The sequence below is a fragment of the Mytilus californianus genome, unplaced genomic scaffold, assembly GCF_021869535.1.
Source record: "Mytilus californianus isolate M0D057914Y unplaced genomic scaffold, xbMytCali1.0.p SCAF_1, whole genome shotgun sequence".
Taxonomy (NCBI): Eukaryota; Metazoa; Mollusca; class Bivalvia; order Mytilida; family Mytilidae; genus Mytilus; species Mytilus californianus.
The window spans coordinates 114,264,026-114,283,176 of record NW_026262581.1 but is presented as its reverse complement, the minus strand read 5'-3'; the positions used below and the strand labels follow the sequence as shown (position 1 = coordinate 114,283,176).

Sequence of the window (19,151 nt, the reverse complement as noted above, 5' to 3'; positions counted from 1 at the left end):
AGATAGTTTCCAATAAAACGACAAAAAATCACTCATATATAAAATAACTAATGTCCTTTTTCCTTCAAAACTATTCTTGACAACCAATGTCTGAAGTTTTTTTTATGAATAATACATGAGAAATAATCTGGTGTATTGATTTAACTTCCTAGAATTACCATTATTGAATATTGTTTAAAGGACACTTCTATCAATAACGTATTTTTAAAACGCAAATATGTGCAACCCTTTCCTATTGTATTATAACATAATTAATCTTTTAAACCCGAGCTGTTAATAATTATATTTCTGAATGTACTTTGAATGGCAGCATTTAAATAATCATAGTATGCCAAAATCATTGTTATAGACATTAAAAATCACGAAGGTCATGTCTTAACGTAGAGTGTTCGGATTGTCTTAATATATTCTATCTGCACATGTATGTGTGTTAAAAGAATCAGTTATGCTGCGTTTGATTTCAGGTGTATATTAGATACCTATCGATGACATGTGTTCTTATGTTCTTAATTCTTTTAAATGCTAAATCAAGTCTTTGGAATTAAATTCACGCATTTCAAAAGTGCTGATTGGTTAAAAGACGTTACTGCAAGTTGATACAGGTAATGGCGAAGGTTGCGTTAAAATGCCATATAACATGCAATCTTGACTGCAACTTATAAACGTTGCGAAGTCTGACAAGACGTAGAAATAACATTGCAATACCACACTAAGCCACAAGCTTGTTATAAATGCCGAACCGAAACACAATTAGTCAGGAATCTTGTCAGAATACGTCTACCTATTTAGTTGTCTTCAAATTACCCGTTATATCTTATGGTCGGATTTCATTCATTATATATGTAAGCCTCAAATCTATGTCCAGCCTCAAATCTATGTCTTTTCCGCAAATCTATGTCCCTTTTAATATTGCGTCATAGACTTCCAAATTTATGTCCTTTATTGTCTCAAATCTATGTCTTTTATTGTCTCAAATCTATGTCCTTTATCAACTAAAATCTATGGCCATTTTTGTCACAAATCTATGTCCTTTATCGAAATGTGGTGACGTAAGACATAGCAAGACGTAATCAAGTAAAAAAATATTTGTAGTTTCATTCTTGAAGGCACATTAACAAAGTAACATGTATGCTCGTTATGCCAATAATTTGTACACAGAATTATGTTGTGGTTGTTGAATGTTGATGTCATGGTACACAATGGATTTTAAAAAATACATAGATTCGAAACCGGAATAGTTTCACCAGAAAAAAAACCTTTTTTAATAAGATAGTGGCACAAAATGTCGTTGTTAAACCGGCAATAAATTATACCTTAAACATTTTTATGTGGTACCTATACATTGAAACATTGAACAAATATGTGTATGTGTTTACAGATTACGATACAGAATAGGTTCAATTCATTGTTGAAGGCCATACATGTATCTTTAGTTGCTTGTATACAGATGTCATTTTGTCTCAGGTTGTTTATTAACTTATATTTCGTATTTGTTATCAAGACGTAATGAGTAAGGGAAGTAACGATAATTACTACAGAACAATTAAACACGGGATCAAGAAGAACAAACAATTTGAAAATGTTGTAGTTTTACAATAAAATGTGAATCATACAATAATTACACACGCATGTAAATTTTTTAGCACACACATGGAGAACACATCCCAGCTTAACACAGTTGGAAAGCAGGTCACGGTTTGACCCCAAGTCTATCAGCAACAATAGAGTCACGTGACCGTGAAAATTCAGTAAAGATACGGATGAGACAAACCTCACTTTTACTCACTTAAATACCACAGTCATGGTAAAAACTTATTGATCAAAATAATCTTGAATATACATAGTTTTAACTCGTCAAAATTTACACATCAACTCAAAGTCCTTTATTCTTTATTTTATCTTCAAACTTGAAGTTTGTGTGAAAATTGTCAAGGCTCCTGATCGAAAAATCTAAATATTTTCGAGGAAACTAAAAATGATGGGCTGAATTTAAATTTAATAAAGTATCTCATTCAGACAAACACTCGATATGAATATCTAGGCAATACAGTTTTGGATACGCAAACGTCAAGTTATGTTCAACACGAAGCGGTGGGTTTTTTGCCGATTTGTGCAAGTGGTTATCTCCCCTTGTTATCACCAGTCAAAAATAAAAACCCACCAAAATGAATAAAAAGGAGTTTATTTTACAAAAATCAAGAAGTAAATAAAAGAAAGTCGATTAACAACTATGTTATTATAATATTAAGAAGAGATACTTCCCTACTTTTCAGAGAAGGATTACAGATAAAAATTAAAAGACAAAAAATTGGTAAAATTTAGATCTAGAAACCTAGCTGAATTGATATAATTTAGCTTTGCCTCTGGCTGATGAAATTTACTTTCAGTTTGCAATTTTTATAATGGGATATGGGAACACTCCTAATGGATTTTTTTAACTACTTCTAGCAATGTTTAATGCAAAAAAAACATACTGTATACAATTTAAATAATCTTTCTGAAAAAAAAAATGGTACTGTCACCATTTATATTTTATATTTTAATAAAGTGGGACCAAGAGTCAAAATTTAGTTTCTTCAAAGTAAAAAGCCTTTTAACTCAAGCCTATGTTTCTTAGTGGAACAGTACAGTACTGCCTAGAAAATAACCTACAGAAAAAGGAAAAGTTTACCAAAAAAATGACAAAAATTTGTAAAATATAATGCTTAAAATTATAAGTGAAAGTGACATAATTTTGAATTTTAAAATCATTATTATTGTAAAATTCAACTATTAGATTAGCTAGCACAGTAGCCTTTGTCCAATTTCTCAGGGTATTTTATAGATTATGAAAGTAAACTTTTTGAAAAAAAAATGGGGCTTCTTCTCTTCAGGTTGCTGTATCTGCTGCTTTACATATTTATAAACAAAGTATTGTATATTTTACCTGAATAATTGGATATTAATCTCAGAAATTGAAGTTGGGATGACAAATCGTGTGCATTTTACTTTAATAATGATCAATGATGATTAAATTTGACAAGAATTTGCCATTTGAATAAATTCAGTTTTGTAAGAACACATCTCTATGAATTAATTTCTTGTTTGACTTGAAAAGCTAGTGTTTGCTCTTATTAATGTAGCTTACTTAGTAAAGAGATAATTAATAAGCAAGGTTTTTAACTTATAAAATACAAAAATAATTAACTGACCTTCATTTCCTTTTTCATATGTTTTTTCCTCCAGAAATTTTCTTTGCAATGCATTTTCTATTGCTATTTTTGTGATTTTGTTTATCCATAGGCCATCATTAATTTGTCATATTTGCTTCCAGTATAAATGAAATTTTCTTAGACCTATAGTTTCAAACGCCATAAAGAAGAACTTTGTTTGTTGTTTCACTTGTCCAATGCGTAATTTTTCACTATGCACATGACCCTGACACATATTTTGTAAACGTTATATGACGTATGTTGAAAAAGAAAACAATGTCACCGTCAATTTGTGTAGGGGATCAAAAAGGGTTTTAATTACTTTAAAATGGAGGTATCGTATTGAATTGTGAAAAACAACAATTTTTAATCACAATTTCATTCATATCTATAATAAAATCAGTATTTTAGAGTACTTTGGAAACAGGTACAATGAAAAGAAGTTGAACTTTACTGTTTTGAAGTAGAAACGTAGCCAAAACCAGGTACAAATTGACATGACTGGTGGTCACCAAAATTGATGTATAATAGTAAAAAATGATGGCTTCAAAATTGTGTAGAAATTTAAAATAGTTTACCAGGTTTCATTTAAGATTATTACCGTTCTCTTCCGTATTTGGATACGCAAACGTCAAGTTATGAAAAATCGATGTTTTTGGCGAACAAAAAAGATGGCTGAAATTTTTTAGAACGGACAGGATAAATAAATAACAATAACAAGCTATTTTTGATAATATTTGTATGACGTATTGAATCTCTTTTGGTCGCAAAACCTACAAATTTTAAAATTTAATTATAATAAAAGCATGACAAGTTGAAATAAATACTTTAAACGTCAATCTTTTAACCGATTGATTTGGCGGACTTTTTGGCGTCACGGACGACTGTAGCGCCACCTTATTAATTCCCCCTGCTATTGTTGCTGATAGAGCTTGACGACAACGGACGTTTCCAAGGACTTGCTTTCCAACTGACATTGAATTATGGGAAAAGATTTAATAAAACAAAAATCCTAAAAGGCCGTACTTATTAGACGTGCATAAATTTGCGCATGGCGAAACAAACTGGAAAAAGATTTAAGAAAAGAACACGGATTTGAGGCTGTATCTTTTAAACGAACATAGATTTGCGGATGACGTTACGATTGAAAACAAATTTAAAAATAGGACACAGATTTGAGGCCGTATCTTTTTTAACGGACATAGATTAGCGATTGACGTCACGATGGGGCACAGATTGGCGAAACAGACACAGATTTGAGGCCGTACACAGATCTGAGGTTTACATATATATTCAAAATTGTATGTAAAATTATGTATGAAATGAAGAAGGAGTCGAGTGTAAACGATCTAGCCTAAAATTAGGATACATAATGTACAAGTTGCGATATTCTAAAGACACAGATGGACTTTTTCGACGCTGTATATATATTGAACGTTGTTTTCAATTTAGACTTGTTTATATTTTTTCGTTTGGGCTTGTATTATATTTTCCTTCGGGATTATATGATCCGTTCATCCTATTTCGACTCTTTAAAATTCAGGAATCTATCCTAAATGGAGGTAAATTTTATGGCCTTTCAAATACTGTTTCGATCCCCAACATCACTGAAGCGACATTAATTGTCGAAATCCCTGATATGGTGTACTCATTTTTGCACCTTTTTCCGGAAGTTTATTGTTTTCTGTTTGGTATTAAATTAATAATTTAGATCCATTTTGTTACATCTTGTGATCCGTTTATTTGGCAATCGCCAATGGCAGTCAGCAGGGTTTAAGAACATCCGTTGTTCGACCTTTTAGTCAAATGCGTTTTGTTAAAATATACTTTTTCACTTTTTTGGTCTTTTGGAAAATGTTGTCTGTGCTGTATTTAGACCCCTCTACCAAGAAATTTGTTTTGCATGCACACGTATAAAAATTGCGGTTTTTATCCAACGCAATCATAGGTTTGAACGTTGTTTTCAATTTAGACTTGTATATTTATATATATATACATATATATACATAAACGCGCACGTTTTGGTATTCCATCATCTAGTTTTAATCATTTCCAATACAGTGCTCTATTTGCTAATTATTTATTTAAAGGTTGGACACTTGAATTTTTACAATTATCTTATTCCTTTTTAGTCTTTGTGAAATATTCTCATGCATTGTAATTATAAGATTTTAACATTATAGGGTTCGTTACCTTTTTATAATATGCATTTTAGAATCAAAAGGTCAAAAGTGACAAGCCTTTTTAGATATATACCACATCTTCTTATATCTATCAAATAGAATTGACTAAAATAAGAATATTATACAGTTTTACTAAAAAACAACCTCACGATAAATGATCAATCTCAACATGTCAAACATAAATACTGTAGTATCACCGTCACTGCAGAACCAGTTAAAACAGATGACACAAACAGAGAATTCTTATGCTTCAAATGTTCAAGAGATAACAATAAATGACACAAATAACGTGCACAATAGGTGAAAATACGAAATGTAGAGGAGGAGAGAAATCTCATTGAAATTTAGTGTGATAAGTATAGAATTTAACAGTGAGATGTAAATCGTTACAAATACTGTATTCCTTGATTTTTTTTTTGTAGACTTTAATCTTGTACGGACAAAAAGCAAATCCCGGACCGGAAGCACCGTATCATACGACCATATTCATTCCCCGTTTTTACTTGCTTGAGACTATTCTAACAAACTTTAATGCAGGGATCTGGAAGTGACCGGATATCATTGTTGCTTTGACAAACAAACGATTTTGAAAACCGTGAATCCATTGAATCAAGACCGACGAGAATCCTAGCGTCGTTTGTCGTCATCACAATGACCTGGTTTTTTTGTCTCAAGAAATGACCTGGTAATAACCTTGGTCAAAAATGTTAAAGGGCATAACTTATATATCATTTCAGACGATATCACTCGGACACTGTATTGATATATGTATTTACATATAAGATCATATTACCATGAGCTTTAAGGATTTTCTTTTATCATGCTTATAAGCTGTGTAAAGTAGTAGCACTTCAACTTCATGAACGGACACGAAATATGGACAAATAGAATATTGAGGCAAATTTACTCATATATATATACATTACCCCCTCCCTACCTGAAAGGGTAACATAAGGAAATTAAAGGAAACAATAAACATTAATTTGCAGTATAGATGCGATTACGTATCATGACAGCTTTTCATAGTTTGATGTAAATAATTAGGGAATGTTTAATATAAATATTGAACAAAACCAATTGAACGTTTCAATGAATGTTTAATGCAGCGTTCCTTTTTTGGTCTTCAACAAAGGCAAACAGTTCGATACACTTGTACAAAAATCCATTAAGTACTTTCATGTTCGTTTAATATTTTTATGTCAAATATAACGTAATGTTTTATGTTACACAAACAAATATCAATTAGCTTTGGATGTTAGAGTTTTACTCAATATACTTTATTCGGTAGAGTTGAATTTTAGAACATATTTTCAAAAACAAACCAATTCGCACGCATTCTGATTTATTTAAAAAGATTTGTTTTCACTATACCAATTAGAAATGAAAATTTGACATAATGGACATTTTTTTTCCCACTTTAAAAACAAACTGAAAGCAAACAAACAACTTAAGTTAGCCAAATGATATTCGAGTTTCCTATGACAAGGTGAGCTTATAGAATTGTCCCTTAAGCTAGCCAAATGATATTCGAGTTTCCTATGACACGGGGAGCTTATAGAATTGTCCCTTAAGCTAGCCAAATGATATCCGAGTTTCCTATGACACGGGGAGCTTATAGAATTGTCCCTTAAGCTAGCCAAATGATATTCAAGTTTCCTATGACACGGGGAGCTTATAGAATTGTCCCGTAAGCTAGCCAAATGATATTCGAGTTTCCTATGACACGGGGAGCTTATAGAATTGTCCCGTAAGCTAGCCAAATGATATTCGAGTTTCCTATGACACGGGGAGCTTATAGAATTGTCCCGTAAGCTGACACGGGGAGCTTATAAAATTGTCCAGTAAGGTTTCAGGGTTTGTTCCAGGCTCATTAATTGACGTCACTATTTACAAACGGCCCTTTCTAACAAGTTTCAAAGTCGCAGAAAAGTTGATAATTTTTTCATGATAATACAGGATCTGGGTCATAACTTATTCTAGGTCTGTTTCGAGAGTATTTAGAATGATTACTAAGAAGCATACTCATATATTAATGAATTTATTTACGTTGTTTTGAATAAACAAATTTAAAATAGAGTGTTATATAACTTATGTTTCGATTCTACGGCCAAAAGCGCCGAGCTGCATCCCAATCTTTACTTTGCATATCACTTGAGGTTCAAAGCCAATAACCAGAGGTATACATACTTTTGTCTTTTATTTGAAGAGTAACAGCATATAAAAACAAAAAGATGTGGTATGCTGAGACAACTCTCCACCAGAGACAAATTAAACAGAAGTTAACAACTATAGGTCACCGTACGGTTTTAAAAGTGGTACCGTAGTTAGATTGAAATCTCATTGTAATATTATAAATGTTGATAATTTGGAGTTTTACAAACATAAGTATCCATTGTAATCTCTTCATTCTTACAAGCATCAATAAAAGATGATACCATGCACTAAATAAAATTGATATTTTATCAACAATACGATACTGTAAAGGCATGTGTATAAAAAGTTGACAAAAATTTTCAATTTGTAGAATATTTATTTTACAATGGTTCTTTCTTGACGATGGTTTTAAAAACCATTTAAACCGCAAAAAAAACCCAGACTAAGGCCAAAACATTAATACAGCATAGTTATTCTAGTAAAGCTACTGTTATAATTAAATACCCAGAATATACATTTAGCTTTATACAAATGTACGATTTTCCCTATCCGCAAAAAATCTCATGTATGTATTGGGTGAAGATTTTGTCTTGATTTTGGTGTACGTTGATTATCCTATAAATTCAAATTTAAAAGAATGCCGTCCATTTGATCAAATAGAGTTACGTTTTTTATAAAGATAAGACCGTTGGTTTTTCTGTTTGAATGGTTTTACACTAGTCATTTTTGGAGCCCTTTATAGCTTGCTGCTCGGTGTGAACCAAGGCTCCGTGTTGAAGGCCGTACTTTGACCTATAATGGTTTACTTTTACAAATTGTGACTTGGATGGAGAGTGTCTCATTGGCACTCATACCACATCTTCTTATATCTATTTATTGCCCTTGAACTAATAATAAGCAAGACGTTCACGCTTTTTTAGGTAAACTAACTCGTGATAGCTATTGGCATATAATCATTTCATAAAACGTTACAGACGAGGTTTCAAGTTTTATTCGGTTAGACATAATGAAGTTGAAATTGCCCATATTTTGTACATATTCATATTATGAGAAGTTATAGAACAAGTTCGAGCTTCATTCTAGTTGCAGATTTTTTTTTGGTATTATGCTCCTTTAACCTCGGAATTTTAAAAAAAATCCAGCTTTTTGTACTCTTGCAAATTACCGAATGAGCAGTTCCCACATTTTTTACGCAGTGGGTTAAAGTCATAAACCTTATCTAGTTGTATGATCAGAAGTTGAAGATCAAGTATGGAATCCTTAAAGCTGACCTATATATCAAAGAATTGTGCTCCTTATACTGGAAAAATATAATCATGCAATTTCATCTTGGGACGATATTAAAAGTATTACATCAATGCTTGAGCCATAGCTGATAGGAAATAAGTTTTTGACTGCTTAAAAACATTTGTACTACACGTTACAAGATAGGATCAGTTTATTGTTATAGGATAGTCCAAAATAATTTAGAAAATCATATTGCTATGCTACTTTTGGAATTGTTATTCTTCAAACTTACTCACATACCAAACATTATCCATGGACGTCAGAAGAACTTGTTCCCATACCAAACATTATCCATGAACGTTTGACGAACTTACTCATATACCAAACATTATCCATGAACGTCAGACGACGTTACTCATATACCAAACAATATCCATGAACGTCAGACGAAGTTACTCACATACAAAGCATTCTCTAATTCTTCGTCAATTTATCCCTTTCTGCGCCCATTGTATAAAAAAATTTAATCAACGTGTGATTCGTTTGATCTCAGTTCTTTATTGGTTAAAATCCGATTATGACGTCGAATTTTCTTGCTTTCCTCTGAATTTCCTATTGTGACGGCATGAAAAAAGGCGACCATGCCTGATGACGTCACATAGAAAGAACACATCTTTTTGCAGATCGTTCGAAAAGAAAGAATAAATTTGCCTGCGTATTGTTTGAAAATCATTAGAGAATCAGATTCCACTACCAAATCTCGTGTAATACGATATTTATCCACTCTCGACAGTTAAATTTTAAATATTTAAAACGCTCGGCAAGCCTCGCGTTTTAAATTTGAAAATTTAACTGTCTCGAGTGGATAAATATCGTACCACACTCGATGCAGTGGTAGAATCTATATTTATCCATGAACGTAGGACAAAATACCACTTCAGCTATTACACATAGCTAGTACAAGAAAAAAAGGAGTGAAATTGTGCATATTGTCGTTCTATCACGCAGCAAAGGTATAAATTAAAATACACACAGATTTTTTGAAATTTGTCGAAATATACTTACATATATTTGTAAAACTCATTTAAACGCCTTAATTACTAAACCGTAAAACTCATTTAAACGCCTTGTTTACTAAACCGGTAAAGATTTGTCGTTCAAGCTGTTTTAATTTTTGTTATGACAATATAGCATCAGATATTTTGTATCTTCTTATTTACAAGATATAGTGTGGTAAGCCAAAGGTCATTGATTAAGACGAATATCCTCAGCCGGGACGACAATTTCAGAGATATCAAAAAGAAAATATGAGTTGGTCCGACGGTAGTGTGGAATGGCTGTTCCATTTGAAGAGATAATCATACTTTACTCTCTTTCTTACACATTTTAAGAAAGGCGTGTTATAATGTTGCTTCAGTTGGCGCTCTTACATGACATCAAGTCTATGTGGACTGATTTTTAATTGCTTTCTAACATATTCATTTTTCTTGGAGTAAAGTTTCTTAAGAGCAGTGTTTTGAGTGTTACCAAAGGTGACCTTCAAAGAATGTTCTTAATTGAGTATTTTTCATGTACATTATTTTCCATTTGCAGAACAATAGCGATATGTATTTTCCAAACATTTTTATCTTTATTTGATAATTTATGTACCAATAAAACGAAAAACTCCACTTACCAGAATGCCTTGTTTATCGTCAATATAAAGTTTTTTTTTTCATATTCTTTTCTATATTCTGATGAATAATTAATGCATGAATATAGGCTGGTTTGTACTAAATGTGTATTGATTTCACATTATTGAATTGCCCTTATTGGATATTGTTGAAACGATATCTCTATCAATAAGCAATTATTTTAAAACCCATAAATATAGCGTAACCCTGTTTACATACGAACATGACCAAAAGTTTCTAATGAAATAAATGTCCCAAGTATCTGGTATGCTAAAACTTTTGAGTGTGGAAAATGTGGTCATATACCAGTCGTAAATATCTTCTACAATTTAGTAAAAATAATTTGTCGATATCTTATACGGTTTTTGGAAAGAAGTGAAAATAAGCCAAAATCAAAATTTAGAAAATGAACTTGACCTTTGGCCTTGACCTAATTTTCATTTTTGTTTGGACCAAGGACCTCAAATCAAGAAACCTTAGGTCTCTATCACTTATGGTTTACCAGTTATTAAATGCATAAGGGGGAATAACTCTCATTTGGAGTCTCTGGATAGCTTCGATCCAAATGGTCATCCTAATCCTGAAGCTGTAACGAGCAATTTGGTAAAATAAATTTGTCGTAAACTTTTACGGTTGCGAAGGAGTAGTGGCCACAAGAAAAACAGTGTTTGGGGAGATAACTCTTACAACGTAAAGTGTTCGGTTAAGCAGTGTTAGTTTCAAATGCGTATAAACTGTACGATATCATATTCCAAATATATAAGCGACATCTTATAAAACAAGAACACAACGAAAGAAAAAAATTAGGCGGAAGAAAAAAAGAAAATAATCAGAACAAAATCAATAGGTCTTACCACGGAAAAGTGGAAAGACCTAATGAAGCAGTGTGTTTAAGAAATGTTTATGTAAAAAACCGTGTTGACTACAGGAGAAGTGCTTCAAAGAAAGACAAGACTTTTTATAATAAAACTGTATTAATTAACAGTTCACAGTCTTGCTATTGGGACATTTGTTAGCTCAATTGGTTAGAACTTAAGTCATAAGAGGCTCCACTTAAGCTTTTTTAACAATAAATTATCCACCATAGGCTATTATTCCATTTCTGCCCTTATAAAAAACGTTTGTAATAATCTGTATGAGACGTAGAGTTGGTTGTGTCTGACTTAACGTGGTAAAAATGAACATAAATTAATTGTGCAATATCAATTGTATTTAATCATGCTTGAAAAGATACAGATATATATATGTCGTAAACTCGTATGACGATTTTCTTTAGTAAAGACGATTCGTAGAGACGGTAATGCAGAAAAAGGGAAGCAAGTATTCGAATAACTGTGTTGTCGTTCAAACTTAAAATGAAAAGTAAACATGACAATCACTCCTGGCGACTTTTATTGAGATAAAATATGAATAGTCATGACAGACAAAATAGGCACAAAAAAATCTATAAAACAGAAGTTTAAAATCTGTTTTCTTCACAACTATAAATCAAAACAAAGAAGATTTTATCAAATCGGTATTTGTCGTCATGCCGTTATTTATCTTTATCGTAGACCCAGGAGTCGGATGATTGTTTTTTCTTGTACAATTATTTGCATATATACTCACTTAAAATGTAAGATTATAAATTTATGGGATAGACCTATCTGGTCCAGTATTAACAGCTAGTTTCTCCTAAATGTTTCATTGGTTCTAGACTATATAGAATCCGTTGAAACGTTAGATTGTATAACATTTCAGTATTAAGCAAGAGAAAAACTTTCTTATGTTGAAGATCCATGGAAACCATTATAATTTTTATCGTTTATTCCAAGCGATCATCTAAATATTAACTTGTAAATATTAAGTTTTGTAGTTTAAAATATTTAGACCTCGCGCATTACTAAAGAGATATTAATTGTCGGGATGCGCATCTGGTGCAGGAAAAGTGGTACCGTTAATATTATTACTACCACTGGGTCGATACCTCTGCAGGTGGACTGTTAGTTTCCTAGGGTATCACTAGTCCAGTGAACTGCCATGAAATGCGGATATTGTTTTATTGAAATTTGATGTAGTTACAAAATCTTGGAAATCAGTTTAAATTAAGGAATTAAGGAATGTATCTCCCCCATGCATACGTCTGATCCTTTGTTTGGTTTTGACTAGACTTTTGGTCATTATTTTTTGTTTTATCAGATCTTCAACGTTTATATAACTAAAGGTTTTGGTGCTATAGTAAACCTTAGGGTAAATGCACATTTGACAATATCAAAATAAATTAAAAATGTTTAAGTGGCCAGTCTTTCAGTTGGAGACTTTTTCTTTTGACGTTCTGTTTAAAAAATTAAGTGAGGCATAAAATTGATAAATCTACATTATAAGGGAAAAATCTCCATAAAATTATCAAAATATTTATCAATTTGTATGAGAGATATGTATACATAAATAATTGAAAGACCTCAAGTAAAACATTTATTATAAGTTGTTCTTGCTTGATGAATAACATATTTAAATCCCTCATGGGACAAAAAATTAACGTACATGAGCACTGTAAATGGGTTATTATTTACTACAAATGCTCCCTAAAATTCTGGGTTTCCCTAATTACTGTCACTTTACATATAAGCTAGGAGCATCCGAACTGGAACGTTTTCAGATGATAATTTTTGATTCATTGCAGTAAAAATGGCGACCTCACAAAAAAAGGAATAAATAAACTTGGCCAGGTTATAACCAGAAACCTACTATTGCACTATAAAAGACATGGTAACAGTTTAGCTATAAGATCGCAACCCTAACGGTTGGCTGATATAGAAATATGGTCTCCTGAACTTCTCCAATTCAGCATAGTAAATACATGCCGAAGAGGGGCGACCACTTTGGTGGATTGGTTGTACATTCACGATTAGTTCGAGTTTTAGGAGTTGAAATCGATGTCTCGTTAAGAGAAATTGCCATGATTAGAGAAAAAAGGGATATGTAGGTGGCTTATTGTACAGACACATTTCTACCGCTATTTAAAACTACCATTATTTTCCAGTGCCCGACTAAATTCCCAGGCCTTTACCTGTCGACCCATTTTATAGTGCCTACCTTTAGGTTTCATGAGTTCCAGATTATATAGAATCAGTTGAAACTTTGGTTTTAATAACATTTCAGTATTAAGCAAGAGAAATATTCATGCTTTAGTTAAAATAACGTTGCTCTTATACCATTTTAATATTTACTGTAGGTGTATATAACGTTCGCTTCTAACAAAGGAAACTTTCTAACAATTCGTATCCCCCAAAAAATAATTATTAACACGAACGTGTAAACTCTCTTATGTTGAAGATCCATAGAAACCATTCTAAATCTTAATCGTTTATTCAAAGCGATCATCTGAATATTAACTTGCAAATGTTATGATTTTTGAGTTTTAAATATGTAGTCCTATCGAAGAGAAATTATTCGTCGAAATGCAGTAAAAGTGGTGCCGCTAATTTTATTACTACAACAGGGTCGATGGCTCTGCTAGTAGCTTGTTAGTCTCCGAGGGTATCAACAGCCTAGTAGCTTGTTAGTCTCCGAGGGTATCAACAGCCTAGTAGCTTGTTAGTCTCCGAGGGTATCAACAGCCTAGTAGCTTGTTAGTCTCCGAGAGTATCAACAGCCTAGTAGCCAACGTACTTCGGTACTGGCATGAAATACGGATATTGTTTCATTTAATTTGCTGTAAATATAAAATCTTGGAATTCATTTTAAATCAAAGAGTGCATACCTCTGATCCCTTACAAAAATAAAAAGATGTGGTATGGTTGCCAATGAGAATACTCTCCACTCACTTTCTTGATCCAGTAACGGGTTTTCGCTATACTTTTGGTCATTTGTTGGTTTAAGCAGCTCTTCGACGTTTAGATATAAATAATATATGTACATTGTCGGAAAATATAAAATTTATTTGTATGAGCTTTAGAAACAGGACGAAAAGCGGGGCTCGCCGAGCTTTTTCTCCTGTTTCGTAGCGAGCACAAATAAATTTTATATTTTCCGAAAATGTACATATATTGTTTTTATCCTGAAATTTACACCCAACACTTGAAACATAAGTTGTTAAAATCTAAATCATTGTCTCTAAATTTTCAAAGAAATCGACATAGTTTAAACGCGGACCGCGAAGAGGACCCGTAAAATGAACTGGTACTCAAATAGAAACATCCACATTACCGCTAGCTCAACATGGAAGCGGGTTGACAGGAGACTTTTGTTTGTACAAGTACAAATAAAGCAAATATTTATTTGTGTACCTGTTATTTGTACAATAGTTAGCTGATTGCAGGATAAAACGTTTTAGATTTTCAAATATGTTGGCCTCGAGCATCAACGAAGAGATATTTATTATCGCAGTAAAATTGGTACCATTAATGATAAAGTAAACTTTTTGGTAGATGCACACAAGACAATATCAAAATAGATTAAAAATAATTAAGTAGTCTTTCAGTTTCTCAAATTTGGCGTTCTGCTTTAAAAATATAAGTGAGGCTTAACATTGTATAAATCTACGTTATTAACGAAAAGAATCTCGATAAATTTATCAAAATATTAATCAACTTCTTTGTGAGGTATGTATACATAATGAATTGAAATACCTCAAGTAGAAAGTTCATTATAAGTTGTTATTTCTTGGTGAATAACATATTTAAATCCCTTATGGGATATACGAAAAAAACGTACACTAGCACTGAAAATGGGTTATTATTTTCAACAAACGCCCCCTAAGTCTGGGTTTCCCTAATTACTGTCACTTTAAGTATAAGCCTGAAGCCTTCGTACTAAATGCAACGCTTGAAAAGTCTATAGATGATAACTAATAATTCAATGCAGAAAAAATAGCAACCCACTATAAAAAAAGGTATAAATGAAATAATGGTATAACCACAAATCTAGCATAACACGTTAAAACATAACAGAAGCTTTTGGGATCGCAACCCACTAACACTATTCAACCAAATCAGCCAGCAATAGGTCACTAATCAGCCTTCAATAATGGCAACCTTATGGGTTGACTGGTATAGAAATATGGTCATCTGGACTTATACCATTCAGCAAAGTAAATACATGCTAAAGAGGGGCGTACGGTGTGTACGCTCACGCTCAGTTAGATTTTCAAGGTGTTGAAAAATTAAAATCGATGCCACGTTACATGAGATTACCATGCTGAGAGAAACATTACAACTCAGTGAGGGGTCTGTAGGTGGCCTATTGTACAGACACATTTCTACCGCTATCTTACATTTTTTTTTTCAAGTGTCAGAGGACTAATGTCGACTCACCTGTCGACCCACTTTACAGTGCCGACCTATTATAGATTCAATCGTATTATCGTGTGCATGAACTATTTGCCACTGAACGTTAAGCTTAAAAACCATTGATCAGACAATCAACAATTGACAGACATCCACACCGTATAACCGAGTTCAGAAAAGTTGTAGATAAATTCAACAGTAACGACCACATATTTGAAACCAAAATCTGTTACAGTCGTCATCAGTATTTATCTGTAAATCTGATGTTTCTCGAAAAATATAACATCTTTTTCCATCCTTTCATTTATTGAAATGTCTGAAGAACTTAATCTAATAAAAATATACTTAATTTAGGAGAAATTTCTTAAATCTGTCAATAGCAAGGGCAACAGGCGATACATACTCGCTAATTCAGTTTAATGTTTCTTTCTTCCAATGATCTGGCAATTTCACTGGACTCTCACAAGTAATGTCAATTTCAATTATATTTTATGGTGAGATTTAAAGAAGGGTCTAATGAGTGTTATCTATGACCATCAAGATATCACATGAGACATTCATTGGTAGGGTTTCTGAAATCATGTAGCGAGGTTAAACCAAGGGTTTTTTTTATATATCAAGCCTTCATAGAAGAACATGCAATAAAATCAGTACAAGAAAGGTATTTCATCCTATAATGACAATACAGTAGGTAACAATAACTCAAGTTCAAACAAAAAATTATAATAAACTACTACAGTAATAGTACGTAAGAAACAGAGTCCAATTGTTCTTTTTTTAAATTTTCACTTTAAATTCATATAGTTAACACGAAAGAATGATAATAATGACCTTTCCTACCTGCTACATAGTATGTCCATTTATGTCATAATCAACAACGTATCTATTCCCCGATAAATAATTACTGAATTCATTACGTTACCTTGAAAGAGTCCATTGTTCTGCCAGTAAGTATATACCTAGTTTCAAATTTATTGATTTATAAATCCTACGCGTCTACAGTTCGTAAGTCTTAATGGTACAAACAATAAAAATAAATTCAACTTACTGGAGCGTTTGAATTAAACTTTTGAAAGGTATATACCCGGATTTTATACACGATTATTTAACCGACCATATCTGTTTTCTTACATTGTTGTCAAAACTTTGTTATCGATTCTAATTGAAGTTTAGAAAACCGTTTTGTTTTTGTTTGTATATCCATAAATTAGGAAATGGGAATGGTCTTAACATTAGCTAAAACAGCCTCGTTTTCATTATTGAATGACACGACATTAAGCAATCATCAATCAATAATCGTTAATGATTGATTGATGTTTGGTTGGTTACGTCAGTGGCAAATATTTCATGCATGTTCACGACGAAATAATCGTCAATGAGTTGAAATGTGATAATTCTTCATTTCTGCAGAAATTTGTCATTTGAAGAAATGAACGCATGCACAACACTGCGGAAAAGTGGTTTATGAATCATAGGTAATCGGCTTAGAAACTTTTCTACTTAGGAGTAAATTTCCTATATATACCCTTCATCCAATATTATTCCAATTGAGATGCTATACAGGAGCACAACCTCCATTTTTTTTGTTATGTGACATACTAATATGAAAACAAGGAGCATGTTGGCTCCATGTTTGATTCTATTGGGTCACCCTGAAGTATTTACAATTTTTTGGGATTTCATTTGACCTTAAATATAATAGCCATACTTATTATATCTATGACTTGACCAAATTGTTTTGTCTATACCCGGAAGACATGGTGTAAATACCAATATTTAAAATCCACTTAAATCAATTCTTTGAGTGATCTGCATAGAAATCAGATTTGTTCATCTTAGATCATAAATAGATAGGTAACTGTCAGGAAATTTAACATGGTAAACAAACTAAACAAGAAGATAAAATTTAACATGTAAACCAAACTACAGGATATTCATTGCTAACAGAAAACTAGTATCGAACAGAATTGTGTCGTAAATGTTCAAAATATAGGGATATTTGAGCTGATTTTATATCTTTATTTCTCAACAAACCAAACTACATTGGTATACAGATACACACAATATATATATTGCATAATACGTACGAAAGACTTAAAAGAATATGAAGACAGTATCCATGTGTTTCTAATTCATAAAAAGAAAGCATTTGTTAGTTGATAGTTTAAGGGGGGGAAAAAGTCTAAATTTAATCGCCCAGATTAATTCTAGTCTTTGTTCTACCTCAAATTTTTATAAGACGTGTTTATGTGAATATAATTCAGAGATTATGCCGAAACATCAAGTTTTCTCCGAATCTTACAAAATATTTATGAAATAGAAAGTTTTTAGAATTGGATTAAACATTGATATAACCTATATTGATCTTAAAGTCGTGTTTGCGTAAGCGACGCTTTATTAAATTCAATTTTATAATGTGGATTATGTCAGTAAAAGGCTAAGAAAAACTTCTAAAACCAAACATAATAAGACGATTATTTCAATGACTGTTTAAAGTCGTGATGTTTTTGTCTCCTAAACAACGTCATTAATTCATAAGACCCCCAAGTACGGTTCCAACTGTAAATATTACATGGATCTGGTGGAATAATTCCTCTGAAAACATGAGGCTGTTACAATATGACTCTATACATATATAAAATTTTTGATAGCGAATTTTGATATGACAATTTTTGAATCGTGTCTAAAGGGTGGATTTAATGTCAGGATACAAATGTGACTAGCACTACCTCGTGAAAGGTAACTTATGGGGCCTAAATAAATGATCTCCATCGACTTACAAAAGCAGCTTACTCGATCATGACGATTGCATAATATAAATAAGCTATAAATAAAGTATATAAACTAACCTCTTTAAATTGCAAGTCCGTATTTGACAGAAACTTTATCTGCATATGAGTCTTTTTAGAAAATTGATTTAATATCTATCACCGTGTTAGAACAGGTAATTTGTCACGTGATAAGAACAAACATTTTATTTATTTACACTCTTTTGTTAACATTACAATAAGTGGTGGTATATATTTGTTTTTTAATCATACTTTTGTTATTTGATTATAAATACCTTAACCAATTATAGTATTGCTAAATTTTCAAATAAAAGCTTAGAATTTGAGTATGATTTTAATCTGTTTGCCATAATTTTATAGTTGAAATCATGAATGTTTAATATATACAAAAATATAGAAAATCGTCAGTTAAACCAACCTCTTTGGTTAAACAAATATTTAAAAAAAAAATGACAAAAGATTCGTACACTTAGGTCGAAATTGATTATATACTGGGACAAATATTGGTCCCAGTTATATATCATACAAGGCTATAAGACGCCAATTACTGGCGTATGCATTATGGATGCTAATGTAACCCTACGTCCTGTTTGAGACTTATGGGTACCTTTTCGAGAAATGTATATTTTATAAAATGTAGGCTTCCCACGAAGACATCTTTTTCTAG

General features: G+C 32.0%; 1 protein-coding gene across 5 annotated transcripts in view; it reads right to left on the bottom strand.

Annotated features, from left to right (window-relative positions):
* LOC127731096 (uncharacterized) overlaps positions 1-18,635 on the bottom strand; it is a 34,302-nt gene extending 15,667 nt beyond the window's left edge. For 2 of the 5 annotated variants that reach the window (XM_052239958.1, XM_052239989.1), the window contains exon 1: positions 18,545-18,635. The gene's annotated coding sequence lies outside the window, so the exon portion shown is untranslated. Of the gene's footprint in view, positions 1-16,526; positions 16,730-18,544 lie in introns of those variants that run through there. The other 3 variants (XM_052239968.1, XM_052239976.1, XM_052239983.1) reach the window with 3 other exon arrangements.
* Between the last annotated feature and the right edge of the window lie 516 nt (positions 18,636-19,151).